The 14119-nt window shown below is 36.5% G+C and overlaps 2 long non-coding RNA genes across 2 annotated transcripts; one reads left to right on the top strand and one right to left on the bottom strand.

Moving 5' to 3' along the window:
• Window positions 1-5177: 5177 nt before the first annotated feature.
• LOC126811044 (uncharacterized) lies at window positions 5178-7320 on the top strand. The gene is made up of 3 exons (XR_007675357.2): window positions 5178-5430; window positions 5973-6094; window positions 7126-7320. It is a non-coding gene; the product is annotated as an uncharacterized LOC126811044 (long non-coding RNA).
• Window positions 5200-11664, bottom strand: LOC130010783 (uncharacterized). Its single transcript, XR_008786059.1, has 3 exons — window positions 11227-11664; window positions 10787-10843; window positions 5200-5262 (listed from the first exon to the last, which is right to left on the bottom strand). It is a non-coding gene; the product is annotated as an uncharacterized LOC130010783 (long non-coding RNA).
• Window positions 11665-14119: the final 2455 nt, after the last annotated feature.

The following is a 14119-nucleotide window of genomic DNA, read 5'->3' as shown; positions in this document are numbered from 1 at the left end:
AACTAACCCCTCCCCTCTCCGAACCGACCTGAACTCCCCGACGGGCCCCAGCACACCCCAACCGACATGTACTCCCCAACGAGTCCGAGCTCCTCACCAACTAACCTAAACTACTAAAAGGGACAGGTACCTCTCCAGGCACCTAAGCTCCCCCCCAGAGGACCCAATCTCCCCTCCAACCCACCTGAACTCGACAACGGGTCCGATCGCTTCCCTATCTCACCCAAGCTCCCCCCCCCAGAGGACCCAATCTCCTCTCCAACCCACCTGAACTCAACAACGGGCCCGATCGCTTCCCAATCCAACCCAAGCTCCTCCCCAACCAACCAATCGACGTTATAAATCTAAACGACATACAAATTTGTCCTCAACCCACTTGATCGTTTTCAATTATGGAAAAATAAAAACTGACGATACACTTCATAAATGTTATTAAAGGGCGATTATAATAGTACATGTAGACGCATCTGATCAGAAATATTTAACCCATATCATAATGATATTTTAAACAAATGTTTTTGCAAAAAATAAATTGAAATGAAATAGTGTTTAATGGAACGTCAGTATCCACTGAGCCATTTGACTCCAGACAAATGATCAATAATACTTAATCAAAATATATATCACAGTATATAAAACAAATATATGTTTTGAAATACACTTGAAGTTAAAATTCCATTAATGAGACCCCTCCAAATCCCTATCCCACGACTAGACAAAGATAAAAGTGTGTTGTAAACAGAATTGAGAAAAGTCGAGGATGATGATAAATGGTTAAGAGTAGACTAAAGTGTGTAAGACAATGTCACGGATCATTAAATAAACAGTGATTGTCAGCCACATCCACACAAATGCAATTTGTATGTCATTATGGTGGGTAGTTGTACTTATTTGGCACAAACATACACAACATAATATGTGACAAGATGTTTTATAACACTTTTATAGCCCCTTTAATATTGGGGGCCCTGGGTGCCGTCTGTTGAGTTGATCGGATATATCTGGAGATTACCTACCCAACCGAATAAAGCTACTCCTCAAACGAAGGGATCGAGCGTATCCTCTATCACCCCCAACACCGCATCGGATCTGAGGTCCTTCCCTACCAACCTAAAATTCCCAACAATATACAATAAGGAAATTCGCTTTCACACGTCTGGAGCTTTATTCGTGATCATCTTTTGTTTGTGGGAAAATGAAATAAAAACTAACGACACATTTCATAAATTTTATTAAAAGGTGACAATAATACGTACATGTTGACACATCTAATCAGAAATATTTAACCCATATAATAATAATATTTTAAACAAATATTTTAGCAAAGAAATAAAATTAAATGAAATATTGCTTAATGACACGTCAGCATCATCCTACCGTTATAGCTCCAAACAAATGATCAATGCTGTTCTGCTCCGACTGTCACGGCCACATCTTAAAGATATATTTACCAACAACAATCAAAACATATATCACAGCCTATCAAATTATACGATTAAAATACAATCAAATATACAAAAATCTGTTCTACATATATTTATATAGCCCCGGTGAGGCAAATAAATTGTGAAATGACAATTTATCTGTACTTTACATCGTAATATTATCCACACAAAGGTCAAATAAGCAAATAAATAACTTTTTCTAAAAAAAGAGCAAAATATAACTTCATTTTAGACTTTATCTCATTGGAGAAGGATGTAATTTAAAGTAATAAAAACTTGTAGTCTTTATAGTCGTAATTGAAACCTTAGTTAAACGGCGTTTAAAGCTTAGCTCACAACTCGCCGAGCGTGATACTATACTGGCGAAAATTTTAATAAATCCCGTGCGTGAGACTTAAGCGTCACATGCATGGTTTTGAACATACAAAATTTTCGCCCGGTTTCTTGCAGAATCTGAATATTAGAAATGTTTTAACATGCGTAGAAGGGGTCCAAGAAGAATTTCGTGAATTTTAGCGGAACGCTTGTGGCGAAAAACGCCACAGTCAAAAAAACTATCTATCAAAATTATTTGGTTACCATGCGGGAGGATAAGGGGATCTGAGAAGAAATTTTTGAAAAAAAGTTGAATTTGTGTCTTTGTCCAATATCTTGTGGAATTCTTGTGATGAAAATACCACGGAATAATATCCTACAAGATGATAGGGTAAACTATTAATGGTCTAGCATTATAAATGGAAAATCCATGGTCCAACATTTCAAACCCACCCCAACCTTTGCATGTCTAATACAGTTATCTGACATAAGAACCAATTTATAAAGCGCAGATGTATTACGCGGTGTAGATGAAGGTGGTATATTCTATGAAAAATTGGCAATTTCTGCAGAAAAGCTTTACCATGTGGTACTTGACCACCTGCCTGTTGAGGAAGATAATTATACATGTATTTTGGATAAGAATTGTATCAAGTAAGAATGGAATGAATATTAAAAATTCTGTAGGCAATCCGTCAGATCGTTTTTTATCTTAATAAAACTTATAAGTCCTTCTTACTGGTTCTTATAGCTGGAATTTTCCGTAATTTAATCCCAGGAATTTAATGAATTTCATTTCTCACATTTCAAGGCTAACCCTAAAGACAAAAGTGTGCCTTAGCAGTCATAATAGCCAATATCCAAGCATCAGTGCGCCTTTCGAATTTTACAGAAACAACCAAAGTTTTACATATACAATTAATGCAACGTTATGTCTTTTGAAATTGTCAACCTCGAGGTTTTTAGATACCCACCTGGATGTATCAATTGTAACTGACCTCTGTGATTCATTTACTTCTGAAGGGTCGTTTGGTCCTTTTTTGTACATTATAGATTCATATATACTATTCAAAAAAAGTAGGGGATATTTGATTTTTAAGTGTTATTAAAGTCACCTAATGAAACTGACGAAGAAACAAATGACAAAATGAAATGAAGTTCACATTCATCGATTTATTACAAATGATCGTTAGACTAAGTAAGGCACAGACTGACCATTATGATACCCGGGGTCAAACAGCAAAGTTACCACAGCATCACAACCAAGTCAGTAACGGGTAAATCCTCCTCTGTTTGCCAAACAAGCATTGATCCGACGTGGCATACTCCTAATGAGACGTCTAAGGTCATTTTGGTCCAGATTGTCCCATTGCTGTTGCAACGCAGCAGCAAGTTCTTGGACATTGGCAGGACGTTGTTGACGTTGACGTAACCTCTGTCCAAGCATGTCCCAGACATGCTCGATGGGGGAGAGGTCGGGACTCAGTGCTGGCCAAGGTTTTGTGGTGATGTTCTGTTGTTGGAGGTAACCTGTAACGATCCTGGCCCTGTGACATCTTGCGTTGTCATCCTGGAAGATGAAACGGCGGCCATGACGTCGTGCGAACGGCACAACATGGACTGCCAAGATGTTGTCCCGGTAGTACTGGCCTGTAACACGCCCTGCAACAACATGTAAAGCCGTTCTTCCAGCAACAGTGATGCCTCCCCACACCATAACAGACCCCCCCCCCCCAAATCGATCATGTCTGATGACGTTAACGTCTTGGAAGCGCTCGTTTCTACGACGCCACTACCTCCTACGTCTGTCCAAAAAATCAACAGTGAACCTTGACTCATCTGAAAACATCACATTGCTCCAGCGTCGATTATCCCAGTGTTGACGATCCCTACACCAACGACGTCTTGCCTGAATGTGATGATCTCTCAAACAAGGGATCACGCGAGGACGTCGGGCGCGAAGGTGACCCCTATGCAGTCGATTCCGAATCGTCTGGCCACTCATTCTCACACCAGTGTCTGTTTGAAGACGAGCGCTGATCTGATTTGCTGTGATGACACGATTTCTCAGGGCCAAAGTACGGATAAATCGATCCTGGGCTTGAGTTGTCGCCCTTGGTCGACCTGAGCGTGGTCTGTCCTGTACAGATTGTGTATCACGGTATCTGGACCATAGCCTGCTTATGACAGACTGAGAAACATTCACCGTCCGCGCCACAACCGCCTGTGTTGTGCCGATCTGTAGCATGCCAAGGGCACGTAACCTTTCATTTTGGGTAAGCCGACGCATATCAAAATTTGTTTTCTGGTCACTAAAACAATTAAACTGATGTTTCCACCCTGGAATTCAATGCCACAATGACTGTAACATTCAAAGTCAGAGTCGTGCAAATCTTGGGTTGGACCCCCATGATGATCCCAAGCATCACCTGCATTCCATGCGGTAGCTATTGGTGCGTTTGGGCGTCACATGTAACTGGAAATGTTTCTTCTGTTAGGTTCTATAGTGACTTTTTTCGTAGTCATTTGCATATTTTAGTATTATGCCCCCAAAATCAAATATCCCCTACTTTTTTTGAATAGTATATAATTATAATCTGTGATGATTAATACCGCCTCAGGTGAGTATGAAATAAATCCTAAATTCTTTCTCCGCCATTCTTTTTTTATGATTCTATCTTTTCTGGGGCCTTACAAATAAAACTATATTTAATGTGATAGTACATTGCAGTCACTCTGTTCACCCGCTCATTTGTTTTTCTATCTACAGTACTTGATCATACGGACAAACAATGGATGTCAAAATTCTGAATTTTTATTAAATTCCGAATTTGTTCTCCCAGGTAAATTTGTAAACACAAAACAAAGAGAGAGAGAGAGAGAGGGGGGGGAATGGGGTTTAACGTCCACTCGACACAAACTAGGTCATTTCGGGACTAACACATGGTTCAATTTTATTTCAATAATTCGCTTGCGCGTAGGGGTCTTTAGCAATGGGGGGAAACCGGAGGACCTGGAGAAAACCCACGAGGTTGGACAGACGACCTTACTCCTTGTCACGTACAACCGGGGATTCGAAATCACGCCAGTTGACTCAATGACAGACATTATGATACAGCGCGCACACGCCAACCATTCGGTCATCCACCCCCGCCAAAACAAAGATAGAGATCTTGGTAGAACTGATGAAATTATGGACGGATATCCTATATCACATCACTGTTTTCGTTCACATTAAATTTGATATAGTAAGTAATGGACGCTTTTAATGTGGCAGAAAGAAAGAGACTGCGTCAGTTGTATTATGTGATGTTTAATGGTAGAGAGTGAGACTTTGTTTCAATCATAGAACTAGAATAATAACGGGAACGCCCACCGTGTGACGTCACTACTTTATGTGACGGCGGGCCTCTGACGCTGATATCGGGCACAGCGTACTTCCGGTTTCTGCTCGCACTAACAAAATGCCTGGCGCGAATTGTGTTTTGTTCGGATGTTCCGCCTGCAATAAAAGAAATCGGGGTTGATCATTCTATCGCTTACCCAAAAACAACATAGAGTGGAGAGAGAATCATTACGTATCATACAGTCTACCAGATCAGACCCGATAAATGACAAGACCTTGACAATATGTTCAAGACACGTTGAGCCGGATTATTTCGTTGAAAAAGTAAGTGAAAACTCAAAAGAAATTAATTATGTAGATTCTAGTTGGCAGTCCACCCTGACAACCTACAATGAAACAATGAAGTTACGTTAAACCCATACTAGCTGAATGTCTGTATTTTCATGTTTGCCCGTTAGATTTTACCCTTTCTCTCATCAAAGTTGTATGCATATAGGTTTATTTACATTAGTGCCTTAGCTAGGCCTAGTCTACTTTCAATTTGTTATGAAATTGACGATTACTACACCCGATGAGTGTGTGACAGCATGACGATTCTCTCTCAACAATCTTCTTTTACTTTAATTTTATGAATTTCTAATTATTATTTTTTTTAAAGGTCAAAGTTTTAACTGAGCAGTTCCATAAAAATTAAAATTGTATATTTATTTATGACTGACCTTGACCTGTCAAATCCTTTTATTTTTAAATTCCGAACTAATCTTGTTCCCAGTATGAATAATCAACAAGCATGGAAAAAAAATTATATCTGAACCTTTTTTTTTGTATGTAGGAACCTTTTTATTTTGATTTTATGAATATTTTAGATGTTTACAAAAATTCTGGGTCCACATATCGAAGATTAAAAGAAGGGTTAGGGAGACTATCAACCTTAATTCTTCTACAGAAAAGCGTAACAACAAAGAAATGGAATCCAAGGAAGTCACCGGTAACTTAAATTTCTGTTAACTTAATTATGAATATGAACATTCGATGTTTCCTTATAAAAGATCAGTATATGGACATTTAATTCATCAATATTAAACAGACATTATGCAAGAGCTAAATCTGTCAATTGCAGGTCTTTCTTTAGGCCTGGAATGTTATCTAAATTATTAATTAGACATTAAAGTAGCTAAGTCTCTAACTCAATATCATCCAAAATCTTCAACATTGAAAACACGGTTTATTTGTCAATTTAAATCAACATTGATGCTGTTATCTTACCAGGAAATGATGAGCTTCTGATATCCAATATTTAAGACAAAATAAACATTTTGCCATTGGTACACGAATCGTGTACCATAATGCGTTTCAGCCCCAGTTCTAGCAAGAGACTCGAGGAACGAGGCTAGACATATTGCACCAAACCAAACGGCGTATGTAGACTGGAATAACCAGACGCTAGAAATTTGCACTCGCTTGAGACTGCTGGCTTATTTCGCCGAACATAACTAGTTTGAAATTGGAGTAAAAACGGAAAACATTGAATGTAAATCAGTTTATATACATTCATATTACATTATTAACTTATCCAGACCATAATCAAAGCTCGATGGCATCGCTAGCCTGTGATATATACTGGATTAGAGCCCAGTCTGCTACTTCTGATTAAATCAAAAAATGGATAATCGAGAACATGTTTTTTTTATCGTACCGAGCTTAATAATGATGATCGAGGCTAGGCCAAAAATTCAATTACTAAATACTCGATTCAGGGTGAATCAATTTGACTGACATTTTCAGCAAATTCCCTTTACATTATCTAGTTTTAACTATTATAATGAGAACTGCTAGCTCTTTCTGTAATCTCTCATAATTTTATTTATAAATACTTGTATGAATATCCGATTCTTCTTTATATTTACTTTTGTAATTTTTTCGATTTTATTCAGAAACCGAGAAAATTATGAATACATGTATGAGAATCCAATTCTTCTTGTTTTAATTGAATGTTATGAATTTGTCTATTTTATTCAGAGTCCAAGGAAAACCGAGGAAACTCAATGTTTACATATGAACGAAGTAACCTTTCAGATGTTGCAGAAATCATTTTTATGTCAAATGCCTGCTTTGTGGCTATGTCAGTCTTCAAGTGATTATATCTATCTGTTTAAAACTGAAGATAAAAGTGTAACATACCATTTAACCATTGACAAGGACTTGAATTGTGAAGTACAATATAATAATTCTTGTTTCCTGTTCAAATTAAAGTTACATCTATAGATTTACTTATAAGAACTGTTGAGAATATGAAGATATGTAGGGGCATAACATCAAAACATTTACAGTCTTATTCTCAATGTCATGAACACAAATAAGTCAACATATCAATTACGAAAGCTGTGTACTTGCTTCTGTATGTAATAGTTTTGTTGAGGACACTCAAAAAGAAATTTGTTTAAGTTGTCGACAGATTAACAGAGATTTACAGAGAAAGTAAATAGCAATAATAATAGTTTATTTCACATATATGGCTATATAGCACATTGCATATTCAGATTTTGATTGACAATATATAATTCAAAGAATCAATATTTACATACTTGTAAATGTAATTTACAATTCAAAAATAGCTTAGCAATAATATATAGTTGCCATATAAACGAGCAAAAAGTGGTAGAATATAATCATGTGGTACGAATTTGATTAAAATGTAGATTTCACTCCATTTTGATTTATTTCTTCCAACTGACTCCACTCCATATAGATTTGAGGTCAAATGAGAAGTTACAGAGTTAAACTGTGATCAGTGATGTCGGGTATTTTATTTACAGCACTTTGCTGCAAGCATTTCACACAATGAAAGTAACAAAAACACAGATTATACAGATAATTTCATACAACAAAATAGAAAGTGTATAATTAAACTAATCATTTCCTGGCTCTATTGGAATTAATATCGATATTGGAAGTATAAAAATATAAATGTGATTGAATCTAGGATTAAATCTAGAACTTAATCAGCAGTGTTCTACAGATTTTTTATTTCTTGTTATTACTGTATTGTAGATAATAAGTAATGAAAAGAAAACAAGGCCCCAAGTTCACAAAGCATTCTCAGTCTTAAGTTAAGGTTTTACTCAAAATTGTTTGTCTTATTTTAACTAAAATATATCACTTTACTAACTATTGTTGTTTTAATGTAAATATATCATTAAGAAACTATGTGCTAAGTTTTGTGTTTCTGGATCAAAGATATATCTCAACAACAGTGATTGAAAGTTGAGCAAATTCTTAAGTCTGGGAATGCTTTGTGAACTTGGGGCCAGGTTGATAATTGTAAACAAAATATATCGAGACGCAATGAAATAGCACCTCTGAGATGACGTGGCATAACTTTGCACCTTCCGCAGTTGCACAAAACCTAGCTTTTTAAAAGCTGGATTATATACCCCACGTGTGTACCAGAAAAATCAACATACTGATTCTGTTGGGTTTAATTTTTTTGATTGAGAATTGTTCGGGGTGCGTTTACGCAATCTTCAAAACATTCTCACATGTTATCATCGTAATATGATGTTGTTACATGTACATCCTTACTTGCAAGATTAAAGCAAATCTTTAAAACAACATTGAGCTGAAAAGTACTAAGTAGGGCGTTAAACCTGGATTCATTTCAAACAAGATTTACATTCATCCATTTATAAAAGTGATGTATTATTTTTATTGCATCTCAGTATAAAATATTAACAATGATAACAAAATTTATACAAATTTTATACAGGTGCACTACTTGTAATGTGTGAGCTTTATAAATGTATTAAATTATTCTTAAATATACATTATGTAAGATTTTGATAAAGAGCTAGCCATTCTTGCTATAATAGTTCGAAGATAAATAATGTAAAATGAATAATTTGAAAATTTCATTCAAATTACTCTATTGCGAGCGAAGATATTAGCCTTTGAAGGCCTTTGAAGGTTTGACAAGACGTGTGCAATAATTTCAACCATCGTACTGGTTGTTCGAAGTAAAGTCTCACTCCTCCATTTTTAGCTTAAATTAAAATATGGCTGAACTGTTCTAATCTATTTAATATTGGAGAAATCCGATGCTATCAAGAGTTGATTAGGGCCTGGATAAGTTAATTAATGTCTAATTAATAATTTAGAAAACATTTCAGGCCTAAAGAAAACCCGCAATAGGCAGATTTAGCTCTTGCATAATGTATGTTTAATCATTATTATCATAAGCTTATGGATTTTTTTGTGCATTTCTATTTGCCTTTAGTGTTTATCAATGGTCATTATCTGTTAAATTCACAAGTTTTATTTAACAAGCATCACTGTCATGTGAATAAAATATCTTTGAACAGAGCCTTGGATCATTCCAACCACATATTGTTGTTATCTTGAATAGTAATTTAACTATTTGTTCCAAATGATGATAAACTTATACTAGAAAATGCACAGGCAGATGAACAGTTTTGATGTATAATATTCCTTGTTGGGGTTAAACTCGATTGAGGTTCGGCAAACCCTTGGGATCATGTGAACATCAGATCATTTTTCATATAACCACTACTTGAACTTTCCCATTAAATTTAACTGGATTAGTTTGAATCTTAAAAAGAAAATAAATAACAATGAAAACAACGTAAATAAAAACCAAACAAAATCAATAGCTATGAATTAAAATTACCAGTGTAAATCTGTTCACAACCAAAGACAGGGTTGGAGGTTATAATTTCCCTCACAATTTTATCTAATTACGAGCTTGATACCAAATTAATACAGTTCTTTAAAGGCTCAATACCACTCTTGTTGTAACTGAATAATATGTCCCACTCTTTATTCTGGTCAACTTATTGTACTATTTTAGAATATTTCAATTAATTGATGATACAAATTTCATCTTAACACACCTTATTTGAAAAATTCAACATAATGGTTTGAAACGTCTAACGTAAACCTTTTCAAATGAAACGTCGATTTAAAAAGATTTTCGAACCCTCTGGACAAGTAAAATAGGATGTAATGGATAATTTACACAACAGGTGGGACACTTAAACATCTAGTACTTAGATAGAGATATTATTTATTTTCTGGAGCTTTCAAGCCAGCAAGAGTGTTATTGTCCCTTTAAAGAAAATATTATACAAAATAAAAGAAACTGTTCCAAAGCAATTTGGGATCACGTGGCTAAGTGGGTAAGACGCTGGCTCGCTAGCCTGGAGGTCGGGTGTTCGATCCCTGCATTGGCCGAGAAAGTTCATCCAGATTTTCCGGCGTGGTTCCCCCTTGTCAGTGATGCAGTACGGAGGGCCTGACAAGGACAGCTGGCTAATCCTTCGGATGATACGAAAACCCGAAGTCACCTGTATACATTGGAATGCACGTAAAAGATCCCTTGGCAGTTGGAATTCGATATAAGAATAGGTGATAGTGCCGCTGCCCGGGCAACATTTCCCTTAAATCACACCTTATGGCCTATGCCCGTCTTCATTAGCCCAGCATAGGAGGGCAGAACAGTAGGACGTTAAAACCCATTTCATTTCATTTCCAAAGCAATTTGATCGTTTGAGAAGAAAAAAAATATATAGTCATGGTCGAGACTATAATGAGTTTCAAAACCTGCCAATTTGCTACGAACACTATGTGACTATATGTATGTATGTTGTATATGTAGAAAACTTACGGATGCTACTGGAACGACAGGTTGAGATGTCTCAAACAAATCTTTAGCAAAGAAAAGCTGTAGTAAAGAATAAACATTTTTTTTTATAAACAATATTTTTATTCAGAATGTCTGAATGGGATTGGGGAACAGGCTTAGCCTATGTAAAACCCCTCGTTATAAACAAGAAAAGGGCACTGGGAAACCAGCCAAAACTGGCACGGACATGCCAAAGGCTAACAACAATATACACAAAACAATAAATAAAAATAATAACAAGTCCTAAATAAAATGTGAATGTCATCATAATTTATTAATAATAATTTTATAATATGTAGTAGAAAATGATACACAAACGTGTGTTCGGATAATTTAATGTCCGAAAATAAATGGTTTATACTCCCGATGGTATGTTATATAACTAATTTTAAAAAAACTCATTAAAATTATGAATAACTTACATCTATTACACCGTCAAGTTCTTGAAATTCCAGGACGTCGTACGCTTCTGCCATGGGGGGATCACGTGGCTAAGTGGGCAAGGCGCTGGCTCGCTAGCCTGGAGGTCGGGTGTTCGATCCCTGCATTGGCCGAGAAAGTTCATCTCGATTTTCCGGCGTGATTTCCCCTTGTCAGTGATGCAGAACGGAGGGCCTGACAAGGACAGCTGCCTAGTCGTTCGGATGGGACGAAAAACCGAGGTCCCGTGTACACATTGGCGTGCACGTAAAAGATCCCTTGGCAGATGGAATTCGATATAAGAGTAGGCCGTAGCGCCGCTGCCCAGGCAAAATTTCCCTCATAGCAGACTGTATGGCGTATGCCCGTCTTCAATTAGCCCAGGTTAGGTGCAGAAGAGTAGGACGTTAAACCCCATTTCATTTCATTTCATTGCTTCTGCCATGTTGACATACGGCCGGAAGTTACTTGTGCCTTATTGACTTCGCGCATGCGATGTACAACATAATTATGTCATCACCGTTATACGTCACCGAGTGGGCGTTCCCGTTAGTATTCTAGTTCTATGTTTCAATATACATGTATTATGCACCATGCACAACTTAAAATAAGACACTACCCCGCACGTGCATTTCAATGAAATGAAATACGTCACGCGAATCAAATAATTTAACTAGTATATATAATGTATAATTGGCACGTTGCCAGTACCATTATTTGGAATAATGATATGCCAATTTACATATATTGAATTTAATAATAATAATAATAATAATAACATTTATATAGCGCTATTCCACACTGTGTAGTATGCTCATAGCGCTCAAGTCAATTCTGCAAAGTCTGAACAATATACTGTGTCATCTCATTACATATAGCGACGGAACAGATGTGTCTTCAGTGATGATTTAAAACTTGCTAGGGACGGACACTGTTTTAAGGAAGTTGGGAGTTTATTCCAATGGAAAGCAGCTTGATATGAAAATGTTCTTGCTCCAAAAGTTTTTAAATTGTATGTTGGTAATTGTAGTTGACAAGTGTTACTAGATCGAAGGTTTTTGACTGGTAAATGTTCGTTAACAAGTTCTTGAAGATAAACAGGTGCAGTCTTATAAACAGCTTGATAAGTTAGGCACAACAATTTGAATTCTATACGTTCATTAATACGAAGCCAATGAAGAGAGGATAAAACTGGAGATATGTGGTCACGGACTTTGGTTCTTGAGACTAGTCTGGCTGCTGAGTTTTGTATACGTTGGAGGCGTTTTGTTTGCTCATTGGTAATCCCAGATAACACACTGTTGCAATAGTCGAGGCGAGAGAGGATAAGACATCGGACGAGGGTAGCTGCAGCATCTGATGTTATAAAATGACGTATTGAGCCAATATTCCGAAGGTGGTAGTGACATGTTTTACACAGAAAACTGATGTGGTTTTCCATAGACAAATTCGTATCCATAATAACACCGAGGTTTTTGACGTATTTTGATGGATTGATGTAAGATTGTTCAATTTTTAAATGGGTTATGTCGCTCTTATGTAGTCTGCGTGTAGGGGCGATCAATAACAGTTCTGTTTTGTCCGAATTTAGTTTAAGCATATTGTTTGTCATCCAGCTTTTTACATCTGTCACACATGTTTCAATTTTTTCACAACAAGATAGTTGACTATTTTGTTCAGGGAGGAAAAAGTCCATGATCTGAGAGTCATCAGCATAAAAGTGGTGATTTAGATCCTTTTTAATGAGAAGATTGCTGAGTGACTTTGTGTACATACAGAAAATAATTGGTCCCAATACTGATCCCTGTGGTACACCACATGTAAGATCGACTGTGTTAGAAAAGGAGCTGTTAACCATAACTGCCTGTGTTCTACCTATTAAATATGATGAAAACCAGTTTAACACAAGGCCATTGATACCATACTCGGATTCCAGTCTGTTGAGTATTCTGCTATGATCCAGCGTATCAAAGGCAGCAGATAGATCAAGCAAAACGAGCATAGCGATGGAACCTTGGTCAACTCCACTTCGGATCGTATTGAAAACGTGGTTTAGAGCAGTTTCGGTACTGTGGTTGTTTCTGTAAGCTGACTGGTACTCGTACATTAAACTGTGATTTTGCATATGTTCCAACAGTTGTATTTTGACAACTTTTTCTAAGATTTTGGAGATAAATGGAAGGTTCGAAACAGGGCGATAATTTTTTAATACTTCCGACTCGAGAGATGGTTTCTTAAGTAAGGGCTTGATCAAAGCATGCTTGAATGGCTGTGGCACAAAACCAGAGTTTAAGCTGTTATTAATGATGGCTGTCAGGATAGGTAATAAAACATCCAATATTTTTAGCATAAAGCTGGTTGGAATTGGGTCTAAAACACAAGACGTTGGTTTTGAAGATAAAATAATTTTCTTTAGTTCATCTTCAGTCACTTCCTTGAATGATGTGAATGGTTTACCTTGAAAAGTGTTGACTTGTTGATTTTCATCTGTTTCTGGTATTAGTGCAGATCTGATTTTGTTAATTTTATCAGTAAAATACTCACAAAATTTGTTGGCTACATCAGATTCTTCACCTCGAGGCAGAATGACATCCTGTGATTTCCCCAAAAGTTTGTTGAGAGTTGAGAAAAGAACTCTTGGATTCTGTTGGTTGTTATTAATAATAGTGTTGATGTGATCAGATTTAGCGTTCTTGATCATTAAATTTACGGAATTACGAGCTGAATTTAGTATTTGTCTATCGATTTCAAGTTTTGATTTTCTCCACTTACGTTCTAAACTATGGCGCTTGTTTCTTGCTTCTAAAATATCGGGTGAAAACCAGGAAGTGTTTTTACGTTGACGGATAGTCTTTGTCTTTAATGGTGCATATTTATCAAGAAGAGTTGTAAGAA

This window comes from Patella vulgata, chromosome 2 (assembly GCF_932274485.2).
Source record: "Patella vulgata chromosome 2, xgPatVulg1.2, whole genome shotgun sequence".
NCBI lineage: Eukaryota > Metazoa > Mollusca > Gastropoda > Patellidae > Patella > Patella vulgata.
The sequence above is the reverse complement of the archived record's forward strand: the minus strand, read 5'-3'. Positions and strand labels throughout refer to the sequence as shown.